Source organism: Trichechus manatus, unplaced genomic scaffold (assembly GCF_000243295.1).
Source record: "Trichechus manatus latirostris isolate Lorelei unplaced genomic scaffold, TriManLat1.0 scaffold00001, whole genome shotgun sequence".
Lineage (NCBI taxonomy): Eukaryota > Metazoa > Chordata > Mammalia > Sirenia > Trichechidae > Trichechus > Trichechus manatus.
This window is the reverse complement of record NW_004443937.1, coordinates 19,595,789-19,609,221: the sequence shown is the minus strand read 5'-3', so window position 1 is coordinate 19,609,221 and position 13,433 is coordinate 19,595,789. Positions and strand designations below refer to the sequence as shown.

Sequence of the window (13,433 nt, the reverse complement as noted above, 5' to 3'; positions counted from 1 at the left end):
TCTGTCCAGAACCCTCTGTTGTGATCCCGGTCAGAGCAGTCAGTGGTGGTAGCCGGGCACCATCTAGCTGTACTGGACTCAGTCTGGTGGAGGCTCTTTTCATTTTTTACAAATAAGGAGAGACTTTCTGTTGTTAGCATGACTGTCACACCTGGGGCAGGTCACTTAGCTCTCTATAAGCCTCTATCTACTCTTACCTAAAATAGGTATAACACCTCACAGTGTTCTTGTGGGAATAACAGTGATAAGGAATAGCAAAACAAAGTGGCAGAAGCCCGCGGCATGCTGAACCCTTAAGGCTGGTGGGTTCATTTCTCAAATACTCACTCTTTTCTGCTCCACAGTGAAGCTGTGTGTTTACCAAGACTCACTGTATCCACTTCCTGTTTAACTGATGTTTTCTATTCATCACCGAAATTCCAACTATGGTGCGATCGTATCAGATAACAAGGTTGCTTCTAGCCCATATGACCCCTTAGTATGAATCAGAAAAAGGCATTCCTTCCTGAACACACTTTACTTCCATCTGTTGTGAAGCTGTTAGAATAAACATACAAATCTATAACCTGTACAGCACATGCAACAGCCCTGCACTTACTGTGTATAAAGGTGCTTACTGGCATCCAATAAGTATATGATTCAGTTCAGCTGATAGGAAAGGAGGTAAAACCAAGAGATGAAAAGGGGATGTGGAGGATTAGGTGAGAACAGAGGTCTCATTGAGGTGAGGAGTAAGAGCACTCAAGGAGAAGAAGCTGTGGGAGAGCCAGATGTTAAGGAATGTATACATATATGGCCAATTGACTTTCAACCTGGGTGTCAAGCCCATTCAATGGGGGAAAAATATTTCTTCACAAATGGTGCTGGGACAACTGGATATCCACATACAAAAGAACAAAGCTGTGCCCATACCTCATACCAGACACAAAAATTAACTCAAAATGGATCAAAGACCTAAATATTACAGCTAAAAACATAGAACTCTCAGAAGAAAACAGAGGTAACATTTTAAGACCTTATTTTTGACAAGGATTCTTAGATATGACACCAAAATCACAAGCAGCAACAACAACAACAAAAAAGATAAACTGGACTTCAAAATTAAAAATCTTTGTGCATCAAAGGACTTTATTAAGAAAGTAAAGAGAGAACCTACAGAGTGGAGACATTTTTGGTAACCATGTAGCGGATAAGGGTTTAATAAACAGAATATATAAAGAATTCCTACAACTGAACAATAAAAAGACAAACACTCCAATTAAAAAATGGGCAAAGGACTTGGATCAACATTGCTCTAAAAAAAGATATACAAATGGCCAACAAGCATATAAAAAGATGCTCAGCATCATTAGTCATTCCAAAACTAAAACCAAACCCACTGCCGTAGAGTCAATTCCAACTCATAGTGGCCCTACAGGACAGAGCAGAACTGCCCCATAGGGTTTCCAAGGAGTGGCTGGTAGATTCAAACTGCTGGCCTTTTGGTTAGCAGCTGAGTTCTTAACCACTGTGCCACCAGTGCTCCATTAGGGAAATGCAAATCAAAACCACAATGAGGAAAAAAAAATACCATGAGATACCACTTCACACTCCTAGGATGGCTATTATCAGAAAAATAGAATATAACAAGTGTTGGTGAAGATGTAGAGAAACTGGAATCCTTATCCACTCTTGGTGGGAAAGTAAAATGATGCAGCCGCTGTGGAAAATAGTTTGGCAGTTCCTCCAAAAGTTAAACATAGAATTACCATACCAATTAAACCAGTTGTCATCCAGTCTCCTCCAACTTATGATAAGCCCATGTGTGTCAGAGCAGAACTGTGCTCCATAGGGTTTCCAATGGCTGATTTTTCAGAAGTAGATCACCAGGCTTTTCTTCTGAGGCACCTTTGGTTGAACTCAAACCACCAACCTTTCCGTTAGCAGTAGAGTGCATTAACTGTTTGCACTACTGAGAGACTCCAGAATTACTCAGCAGTTCCACTCTTAAGTATATACGCAAAAGAATTGCAAGCAGGGACTCAAACAGATACTTCTTGTATGACAACCTTCACTGCAGCATTATTCATAATAGCCGAAAGGTGGAAACAACCCAAGTGTCCTTCAACAGATGAATAGATAAACAAAATGTAACAGATACATAGAATGGAATATTATTCAGCCATAAAGATAAATGAAGTTTTGTTACGTGTTACAACATGGATGAACCTTGAAAACATGCTGGGTGAAGTAAGTCAGATACAAAAGGATAACTATTCTATGATCCCACTTACATGATAGAATAGATATAGAATGGGTAAATGCATAGAGACAAAAGTTTATTAGCGGCTACCAGGGGCCGAAGAGAGGAGAAATGGGGAGTTATTGCCTAAGCGGTTTTCTATTTGGGGTGACAAAAAACTTTTGGAAATAGACAGTGATAATGGTTGCACAATACGGCCAATGTAATTAATGCCACTGAACTGTACGGTTAAAATGGCAAACTTTTTGTTATATATATATTACCACAACAAAAAAAATTGTCATTATTTTGTAATTTTTTCTCTAATAACGAAAAAATACTTACTGGATTAAGATGAAGGACTGAACATGCTATTCTATCCTCTCCTCCCCTAAACTGGAGGGTGTGGGGAGACAGCTATTTCAACTATTTATTCTGAAATAATTTTAGACTTAGACAAGAGTTCCAAAGAGTCCTGGTATACCCTTCACCCAGCTTTTCCTGATGTTAACATCTTACATAACCATGGTATAAATCACCAAAACGAACAAATTAACACTGGCACAATACTATTAACTAAACTACCAAATGTATTAGGATTTCCCCAGGTTTTCCACTAATGTCCTTTTTCTGTTGTAGGATCCAATCCATGATACCATAATGCATTTGGTTGTCATGTCTCCTTAGTCTCCTACAATTTGTGACTGTCTCTCTCCTTTCTTTGTCTTTCATGACCTCAACAAAGTGAACTGGTCAAATATTTTGTAGGATGTCCCTCATTTTGGGATTGTCTGAGATTTCTGATGATTACACTGGGGTCACAGGTTTTGGGGAAGAAGACTCAGAGGGGAAGTGCCTTCTCATTGCATCATATTAGGGGGTGCATGACACCAACATGGCTACTCACTGGTAATGTTAACTTTGATCACTGTAAAGTAACCATTTTTCCCTCTCCAAACGCTCTTATAAGTGAGTCATTAGGTATACCCTACACTTAAGGGGACAGGAATTAAGTCTCACCTCGCAAAAAAGTGGAGTATCAAAGATTTGAGGACAGATGTTAAAACTGCCACAGTAATTCATAAATATTTGGGGGGAGATACTTTGAGGCTATCCAAATTATTTCTCCTTAAAGTTATACTCAATTCTTGCCTGCAACAATTATCCCTGTGGTGTTCTAATGGTGATTTTATATTTCCCTCAATCCTTCTTCATTTATTAATTTAAAATTTTCTGTAAGATGGAGTAGTCCCTTCTCCCCATTTATTTATTCAATCATTTATTTATATCAGTATAGATTTATGGTAGTTATTTTATTCTTGAGGTTATAAGCCAATTTTTCTATGTGCCGTTCAGTCAATTTCGACTCACAGTGACCCTATAGGAGAGAGTAGAACTGCCTCATAGGGTTTCCTAGGCTGTAATCTTTACAGGTGCAGATTGCCATGTCTTTTCTCCCATGAAGCTGCTGGTGGGTTCACACTGCCTACCTTTCAGTTAGCAGATGAGCACTTAACCAGTGCACCACCAGGGCTCCTTTATAAGCCAATACTATTATTTATCTCATTGCTAAAATTGTTCCAGCTTTGGGCATGGAAGCTCTTTCAGGCTGGCTTCTGCTTCTTTCCGGCATGTTCCACCACTACCCTCTAAACATCCCCTTCTTTTTAGCACTTTCTTACCTTCTGGTACTATCAAATATGCCAGGTTTATCCTGCATTTCCCTGTCCCCGCCCTAGAATGAGTTATTTTTCCAAGGGAGCCAATTCCTTTTATTGAAGACTGTTATTTAGAAACCAAGATCTGGGCACTAGGTGTGCTCATTGCTACTGGGGTGTTGCTGCTTCTAGGTCCTCTCAGTGGATCAGGCTAGGAAATGTATGTGTATATACTAACTCATGTATATACACATATCCATATTTATTTTTGAATCTATCTGCATACATATTAAAATAAATATAAGTTCATACTAATATCTCTTACTCTAATCCAGTATCATAGGATTCTTTGTAGTATTGGAGGATAAAGTTTTCTAGAATGCACAACAGTGCTGAAAAACAGGAAGAGTTATCTTCTATAAACCCGTTACCAGTGAGTCGATTCTGACCCATAGCGACCCTATCCTATCTTCTATAGTGTAACACAAATTAAGAGAAAATCCATGAGTAATGGAAAGTAGATGAATTAGGTTGAGAGAAGAATCTATAATCAAAAATAAAAGCTGGAAAAGTCTACTGCAAAAAGTAGAGGTGGCCCTGAGGATGATGGGAGCAGAAGGGGTTCAGGACAACTAAAAGGGTATTTGATTCAGACAGCACAGTAGGAGCTTCAAGGAGCATTGACTTCTCCACTTGCCTACCTGGTCTGTGCCAAAAATGGGAAACTTGATCCCCTGGCTCCAAGCAGAAGCCATGAGAGCGTGAGCTGGGGTCAGAGAGGCAGGGAAGTGTACCAATGGCCAGCAAAAGAGGGACACAGAACCTCCATACTTATAAGACTAATTACTGGCACATACCTCTGGGCAACACATTCTGACTCTCCCCAACAATCACTACAGGTTGCCTGTGATAAAGAAAGACATCATTCACAGATCAGGAAAAAGGAAAAATAAAATAAAATGATGCTCAAAAAATTGAGAATCACTACAACCAAGGAAAACTACAACCATGAAACAAGTGCATCAAACTCAACAAACAGAAGCTCCAAAACCTAAGGAAATAGTAAAAATAGGAAATTGAGTAAGACTCTAAAATAAATAAATTAAAAGAGATGCAAGAAAATGATGCTTTCATAACTAAAAAAATGATTTGGAATTGCATTATACAAATGTAATCTTTGAATTAAAAAAAAAAAACCCAGACGCCCCTCATCTGATGACCTCACTAGCACAGTGGATGAAGAGAGACAGATGAAGAATGATTTGGTGAAATGAAAAATCAAGCAGAAGTATTCTTCCAAAACGAAGCACAACTGGACAGATGTGAGAAGTGTGAAAAGCCAAGTTTAGAAACTCAGAAGGCAGATGCATAAGCTACAATATGTATCCAACAGGAATTACAGGGTAAGAGACAGAGAGGGAGAGGGAAAGAGGCAGAGAGAGAGAATATGAATGAATATTAAGGGGAGAAAAATAAACAAACAAAAAAAGATTTTCACAGATCTGAACACATATGCCTTTAGACTGAAAGATCTGACTAAGATATATTCAAGATAATATGAAAAGGTCCATGTCAGAAACACCATGGTGAAATTTCAGAACATAGATAATAATTAAAAATGCTAAAAATTCCAGATAGAAAGATAAAACAGATTACCTAAAAGAAATGAGACCCCAAAGACATGCTTTCATCAGAAACAATGAATACAAGAAACCCAAAAAATCAAACCCACTGCCATCGAGTTGATTCCGAGTCATAACAACCCTATACAACAGAGTAGAACTACCTCATTGGGTTTCCAAGGCTGTAAATCTTTATGGAAGCAGACTGCCAAATCTTTCTCCTGCGGAGCAGCTGGTAGATTCAAACAGTCGACCTTCTGGATAGCAGCCGAGTGCTTTAAACACTGTGCCACCAGGGCTACTACTGGATACAAGAAGACACTGAAAATATACCTTTAGTACTGAAGAAAAATACTTACGAACATTGCATTCTCTAGCTAGCCATACTGGCATTCAATTGTGAGGATAAACTAAACCATTTTCATACTGTAAAAGCACAAAAAGTTTACCCGCAACAAAATTTATCTGAAAGAATTACTAAAGAATGCACTCAAGAAAAATAAAAAACTAATTCAAAAGGAAGCTGAGGAATACAAAAAGTGGAGGAAAAGGAAAGGGAGAAGACTTACATTTAAGTCTAAATATAAATGTTGATTACAGAGAAAAATAACCAGTTGTCTTCAACATGGAGTTGGTAAAGATAAGTGACAATATGGGGAAATAAAAATGGTTTGTATTGTCTGAGAGGAATATATTTATATTACATATAAAAAGAAAAGCAGAAATTTTAAGGCTGATCTTTAGAAGAACAGAATAGGGTATACATCATTCAAACAAAAATAACAATGTTCATTAACAAGGGAATTGTTTCCCATTGTTCTTTGAATAAAATAAAAATGTCCTCGTTAAGGTCCTTAAGATCTGGCTCCTATTTCTACCTCCCCAGCGTCGTCATCCCACACCACTCTTTCCCTGTCTCAACGTACTCCAGCCAATTTGGGTCTTTATGGTCCTGGAACATTCCAAAATCCTTTCTGTCTCAGGACCTTTACATCTGCTGTTCCTCTCCTGGAATGCCATTCCCTAGCCATTCCCAGAGCTCACTCATTCATGTCCTTTGGGTTATTGGTTCAAATGAGCCTGTCTCAGAAATCCTTTCCCCTTTATGATTGCCCCCACGTATAGGGCTGCCTCCAGCTCCCACCCTATTCTTATCACTGTCTGTAATTTTTTTGTTTAGTTTTAGTCTCCACTTCTAAAATAGAATTGGGCTGGGGTCTGTCTATCCAGTTCATCATTGATTCTCAGTGCCTAGCAAAGTTAGCCTTGCAGACACAGAACAAATATGTGCTAAAGAAACAAAGGAATAAATGCAGTAGAAGAACCTATACTTCAGCATATTACGGAGTATTTTTCAGTGGTCTGTCAGTTTGTCACACTGTGGTGGCTTGTATATTGCTGTGATGCTGGAAGCTATGCCACTGGTATTTCAAATACCAGCAGGATCACCCATGGTGGACAGGTTTCAGGACAGTTACCAGATTAAGACTAGGAAGAAGGATCTGGCAGTCTGCTTCTGAAGAAATTGGCCAGTGAAAGCCTCATGAATAGCAGCAGAACATTATCTGATAAGAGTGCTGGAAGATGAACTTCTCAGGTTAGGAGGCACCCAAAATACGAGTGGGGAAGAGCTACCTCCTCAAAGTAGAGTTGACCTTAATGACATGGATGGAGTAAAGTTTTTAGGACATTCATTTGCTGATGTGGCAGGACTCAAAATGAGAAGAAACAGCTGCAAACATCCATTAACAATCAGAACATGGAATGTACACAAAGTCTGAAATCTAGGAAAATTGGAAGTTGTTAAAAATGAAATGGAACACATAAGATTGATATCCCAGCATTAGTGAGCTGAAATAGACTGGTACTTGCCATTTTGACTCAGACAATCATAGGGTCTACTATGCTGGGAATGACAAATTGAAAAGAAATGGCATCCCATTCATTGTCAAAAAGAAAATTTCAAGATCTATCCTGAAGTATCCATACACCTACAAGGAAGACCAGTTAATGTGACTATTATTCAAATTTACACACCAACCACTAATGCCAAAGATGAAGAAATTGAAGATTTTTACCAACTTCTGCAGTCTGAAATTGATCACACATGCAATCAAGATGCATTGATAATTACTGGTGATTAGAATGCAAAAGTTGGAAATAAAGGATTGGTAGTTGGAAAATATGGCCTTGGTGATTGAAACGACTCTGGATATCGCATGACAGAATTTTGCAAGGCCAAGGACTTCTTCATTGCAAATACCTTTTTTCAACAACATTAAAAAATGACTATACAAGTGGACCTCAGCAGATGGAATACACAGGAATCAAATCAACTACATCTGTGGAAAGAGGTGAAGGAAAAGCTGGATATCATCAGTCAGAAGAAGGCCAGGGGCCGACTACGCAACAGACCACCAATTGCTCATACGCAAGTTCAGGTTGAAGCTGAAGAAAATTAAAACGAATCCATGAGAGCTAAAGTACGACCTTCAGTAAATCTCACCTGAATTTAGAAACCATCTCAAGAATAGATTTGGCAGAGTGAACACTAATGACAGAAGACCAGGTGAGTTGTGGGATGACATCAAAGACATCATATATGAAGAAAGCAAGAGGTCACTAAAAAGACAGGAAAGAAAAGACCTAAATGGATGTCAGAAGAGACTCTGAAACTTCCTCTTGAACATAGAGTAGCTAAAGTGAATGGAAGAAATAATGACATAAAAGAGCTGAACAGATTTCAAAGGGTGGCTCGAGAAGACAAAGTAAAGTATGATGAAATGTGCAAAGACTTGGAGTTAGAAAACAAAAAGGGAAGAACACACTTGGCATTTCTCAAGCTGAAAAAACTTAAGAAAAATTCAAGCCTGGACTTGCAATTTTGAAGGATTCTATGGGCAATTCGAATCCACCCAGGTGCTCCTTGAAACCCTATGGGGCAGTTCCACTCTGTCCTATAGGGTCGCTATAAGTTGGAATCAACTTGACTGCAATGGATTTGGTTTTATTTTTTTTTAATGGGCAAGATATTGAATGATGCAGGAAGAATCAAAAGAAGGTGGAAGGAATACACAGCACCACTGTACCAAAAAGAACTGGTCGATGTTTAACCATTTCAAGAGGTAGCATATGATCAAGAACCAATGGTATTGAAGGAAGAAGTCCAAGCTGCACTGAAGGCATTGGTGAAAAACAAGACTCTAAGAACTGACGGAATACCAATTGAGATGTTTCAACAAATGGATGCAACGCTGGAAGCACTCACTCGTCTATGCCAAGAAATTTGGAAGACTGCTACCTGGCCAACTGACTGGAAGAGATCCATATCTGTACCCCTTCCAAAGAAAATTGATCCAACAGAGTGTGGAAATATATCGAACAATATCATTAATGTCACATGCAAGTAAGATTTTGCTGAAGATCATTCAAAGACAGTTGCATCAATACATCAGCTGGGAACTTCCAGAAAGTCAAGCTGGAAGAGGAGTGGAATGAAGGATATCATTGCTGATGTCAAATGGATCTTGGCTGAAAGCAGAGAATACCAAAAAGATATTTACCTGTGTTTTATTGACTATGCAAAGGCATTCAACTGTGTAGATCATAACAAATTATGGATAACAGTCTGAAGAATGCGAAATCCAGAGCACTTAATTGTGTTCATGTGTAACCTGTACATAGACCAAGAGGCAGTCATTCGAACAGAACAAGAGGCTACTGTGTGGTTTAAAGTCAGGAAAGGTGTGCATCAGGGTTGTAGCCTTTCACCTTATTCAGTCTACATGCTAATGGAATATTACTCAGCCACAAAGAGAAATAAAGCCCTGATACTTGCTACAACATGGATGAAACTTGATAAAACATCATGTTGAGTAAATGTCAGTCACAAAAGGATAAATAATTTACGATTCCACTTAAATGAAATATCTAGAACAGATAAATGTATACAGACCTTAGGTTACTAGGGGTGAGAGGGAGGGAGGGGAACAGGGGATTCACTGCTCAGGAGACACTGAGCTTCTTCTGTTTAGGGTAATGGAAAAAGTTGGGAACAGATAATGGTGTTGGTTACACAACATGACAAACACAATTAATGTCACAAGTTGTACATGTAAAGAATGTTGAAATGGCAAATATTTTGTTATATACATGTTTACTACAATTAAAAAAAAAGAATAAAGTGGCTTTCAGCAAGATTAAAAAATCAAAATTAAAAAACAAAGCCCATTGATGCCAGAAGTAAGAGGCACAACAATTTTCAAATACTGAAAGAAAAGAACTGCCAACCCCAAATTATATAGCTTGTGAAATGATCCTTCAGGAATGAAGGAGAAATAACAATATTCTCTGACTAAGGAAAACTAAGAGAAAAATTGTCAGCAGTAGACCTAGCCTAAAAGAATGGCCAAAAGAAGTTCTTGAAACAGAAAAAAAGAAAAAAAAAAGCATTATTGTTATATGACAATGGAAGAAAGAACAACAGAAAGAACAAAAATACGGGCAAATATAATAAACTTTCCTTCTTCTCTTTGAGTTCTCTAAATTATGCTTAATGACTGAAGCAAAAAGTATTATTGTCCAATGTGGTTTTTGATATATGTAGAGGAAATATTTAAGGCAATTATATTATGAACAGGGGAGGATAAAGAGACTTAAAAAGGGAGGTGAGCTTTCTACATTTCACTTGAACTGGCAAAATAATGACATCAAAACACTGTGGTAAGTTATGTACGTATAATGTAATGCCTAGCCAAATCCCAAACCCATTGCCATTGAGTTAATTCTGACTCATTGTGACCCTATAGGACAGAGTAGAGTTGCCCCAGAGGGTTTCCAAGGCTGTAAATCTTTACACAAGTAGACTGCTACATCTTTCTCCCACAGAGCAGCTGGTAGGTTCAAACTGCTGACCTTTTGGTTAGCAGCTGAGTGCTTTAACCACTTTGCCACCAGGGCTCCTGTAAAACCTAGAGGAACCACTAAAAATCTATTCAAAGAGATTCTCACTAAAAAACACCATAAAGAAATAAAAATGGGATTCTAAAAAATGTTTGCGTAACCCACAAGAAGGAAGAAGAAAACAAATGAAAAACAGAACAAAGAGGAAAAAAAAAATGGCAGACTTAAGTCTTAACATATCAATAACTACATTAAATTTAAATGGTCTAAATATACCAATTAAAAGACAAAGATTGGCAACTATATGCTGTCTATGAGAAATTTACTTCAAATATAACACTATAGCTAAATTGAAAGTAAGAGTAGAAAAAGGCAAACATTAATAAAAAGAAGGCAGGAGTGGGTATACTAACATCTCACAAAGTAGATTTCAGAGCAAAGAAAATTGCCAGGGACATTACATAATGATAAAAGGTCAACCCACCAAGAAGACATAGAAATCATAAATATACATATACATCAAACAACAGAGTTACAAATTAGATGAAGCAAAAACTGATAGAACTGAAAGGAGAAATAAACAAATCCACAATTATAGTAGAGACTTCAACATCCCTCTCTCAACAATTGATAGAACAACTAATCAGAAAATCAGCAAGAATACAGAAAAACTTAATACCACCCACCAATAGGACCTAACTGACACAGAGCATTCCACCCAGTAACAGTAAAAAACACATTCTTTTCAAGGGTCCACTGAACATTTACCAAGATAGACCACACCCTATGTCATAAAACAAACCTTAGCAAATTCAAAAGAAGTGAAATCATATACAGTGTATTCTCTGATTACAAGAAAATCAAAGTAGAAACCAACAACAGAAAAATAGGAAAATCGCCAAACAGTTGGAAACTAAACAACACACTCCTACATAATCCATAGGTCAAAAAGGAAATCTCATGGGAAATAAAAAAAATACACTGGATTGAATGATGATGGAAATACAACACTGAAAATAGTGAGACAAAGCTAAAGAAGTGCTGAGATGGAAATGTATAGCACTAAATGCTTACATTAGAAGAAAGAAAAGTCTCAAATCAATAATCCAAGCTCCCCCCTTAAGGAACTAGAAAAAAAAGAGCAAAATAAACCCAAAGCAAGCAGAAGGAAGGAAAGAAATCAATAAAAATCAGAAACAAAAACAATAGAGAAAATCAATGAAACAAAAAGCTGGTTCTTTGAAAAGATCAATAAAATGAACATACTTCTAACAAGACAGATGAGAAAGAGAGAGACAGAAGACCAACATCAGGAATGGGACAGGGGCTATCACTTACAGCCCCTACAGACACCAATAGGTACAGTGCAATGGGCTTCTCTTTATATATGGTCTTTCTGGCCTTGGGTTTATAATTCTGCCAAAAATGACTGGTTGGGCCAAAGCCTGCTCTGTGATTGGTCTATTTTATGCACTTTGCAGGGACTGGTTAGTCTATTATGCCAATAGGGTGTGTAAAACCACCCAATAGGATTGAGTGACTTGCAGGGATTGGTTGGTTTGTGGCCCTACTGGGAGGGTCATGCCTTGAAATCAGTAAGGGGCTTGCTTATATAAGCAGCCAACCCCACAGGGGTTTGGAGAGAAGCAATGAGAAAGAGAGGAGGAGGGAACCTACTAAAAGAGCTGTAATATGGGTAAAGAGCTGTAACACTGAAGATGGTGCAAGCTGGCAATTGCAGTATGAGCGTCAGGAGCCACAGGACCAGCAGACAGCTCTGGTGGGCTTGCCGGCCCGTGGACAGAGAGCTGAGCACCTTCGGGCAGGAGGGTTGCTGGCAGAGAGGGGTGTTCTGGGCACTTGTCGGTGGAGTGACGAGAAGCTGTAACACTTGCCTGAGCAGGGCAGAGACCTAGAGGGACCTGATGGCAGAGGCCCAGGAGGGGCCCAGCAGCAGATGCCTGGGAGATCTTCCTGCCAGCAATGCAAGTCCCAGTGAGGCCCAGTGGCAGAACAGAAGCCTTGGGAGGTGTGCAGGCCCCCGGGCACCATAGCTGTAGCAGAAGGCAGAGAGCCATGCATGGCTGAGAAGGGCGCCTGTGCCACTGAGAGAAAGACCTGCTAGCATGACAGACAGGAGCTGAGAGAGCTGTCCTGATTGATGAACTGCATCCTGTTTCCTGAGTTGTATCCTGTTACTTCCAAGTTGATCCTGATTCTGAGTTATAGTCTTTTACTTTCTTATTTTAAAATTTTTTTAAAATTGTACTTTAGATAAAGGTTTACAGAACAAATAGTTTCTTATTAAACAGTCACTACACATATTGTTTTATGACATTGGTTAACAACCCCACGACATGTCAACACTCTCCCTTCTCGACCTCGGAGGACCTTTCTTTTGGTGAAAATATACATAGCCAAAGTTACACCATTTCAAAAGTTTCTACATGTACAATTCAGTGACATCGATTACATTCTTCCAGTTGTGCTGCTATTCTCACTATCCTTTTCCAAATTATTCCATCACCATTATCTTCAACTCACTGCCCCCTAGGCTTCCCATCAAACTTTTTAAGTTGCTGTTGTCAATTTGATCTCACACTGATAATTCTTTTTTTGTACCTTAGATGAAGGTTTGCAGAACAAATACTTTCTCATCAAATAGTTAGTACACATATTGCCATATGACAGTGGTTAATTACCCCACCACATGTCAACACTGTCCCTTCTCAACCTTGGGTTCCCTATTACCAGCTTTCCTGTCCCCTCCTGCCTTCCAGTCCCTGTCCCTGGACTGCTGTGTCTCATTAGTCCCGCTTTGTTCCATGAGGCTGTCCAATCCACAGCTGAACGGTGAACTTCGGGAATGACTTCACCACCAAACTAAAAGGGTGTCCAGGGGCCATGCTCTCAGGGTTTCTCCAGTCTGTCAGGCCAGTAAATCTGGTCTTTTTTTGTGAGTTAGAATTTTGTTCTACATCCTTCTCCAGCTCTGTCCAGAACCCTCTGTTGTGATCCCGGTCAGAGCAG

The 13,433-nt window shown here is 38.9% G+C and overlaps 1 protein-coding gene across 3 annotated transcripts in view; it reads right to left on the bottom strand.

Moving 5' to 3' along the window:
- The window catches only part of SLC41A3 (solute carrier family 41 member 3), a 101,865-nt gene that overhangs the window by 34,136 nt on the left and 54,296 nt on the right, over positions 1-13,433 (bottom strand). The gene's annotated exons all lie outside the window — the stretch shown is intronic.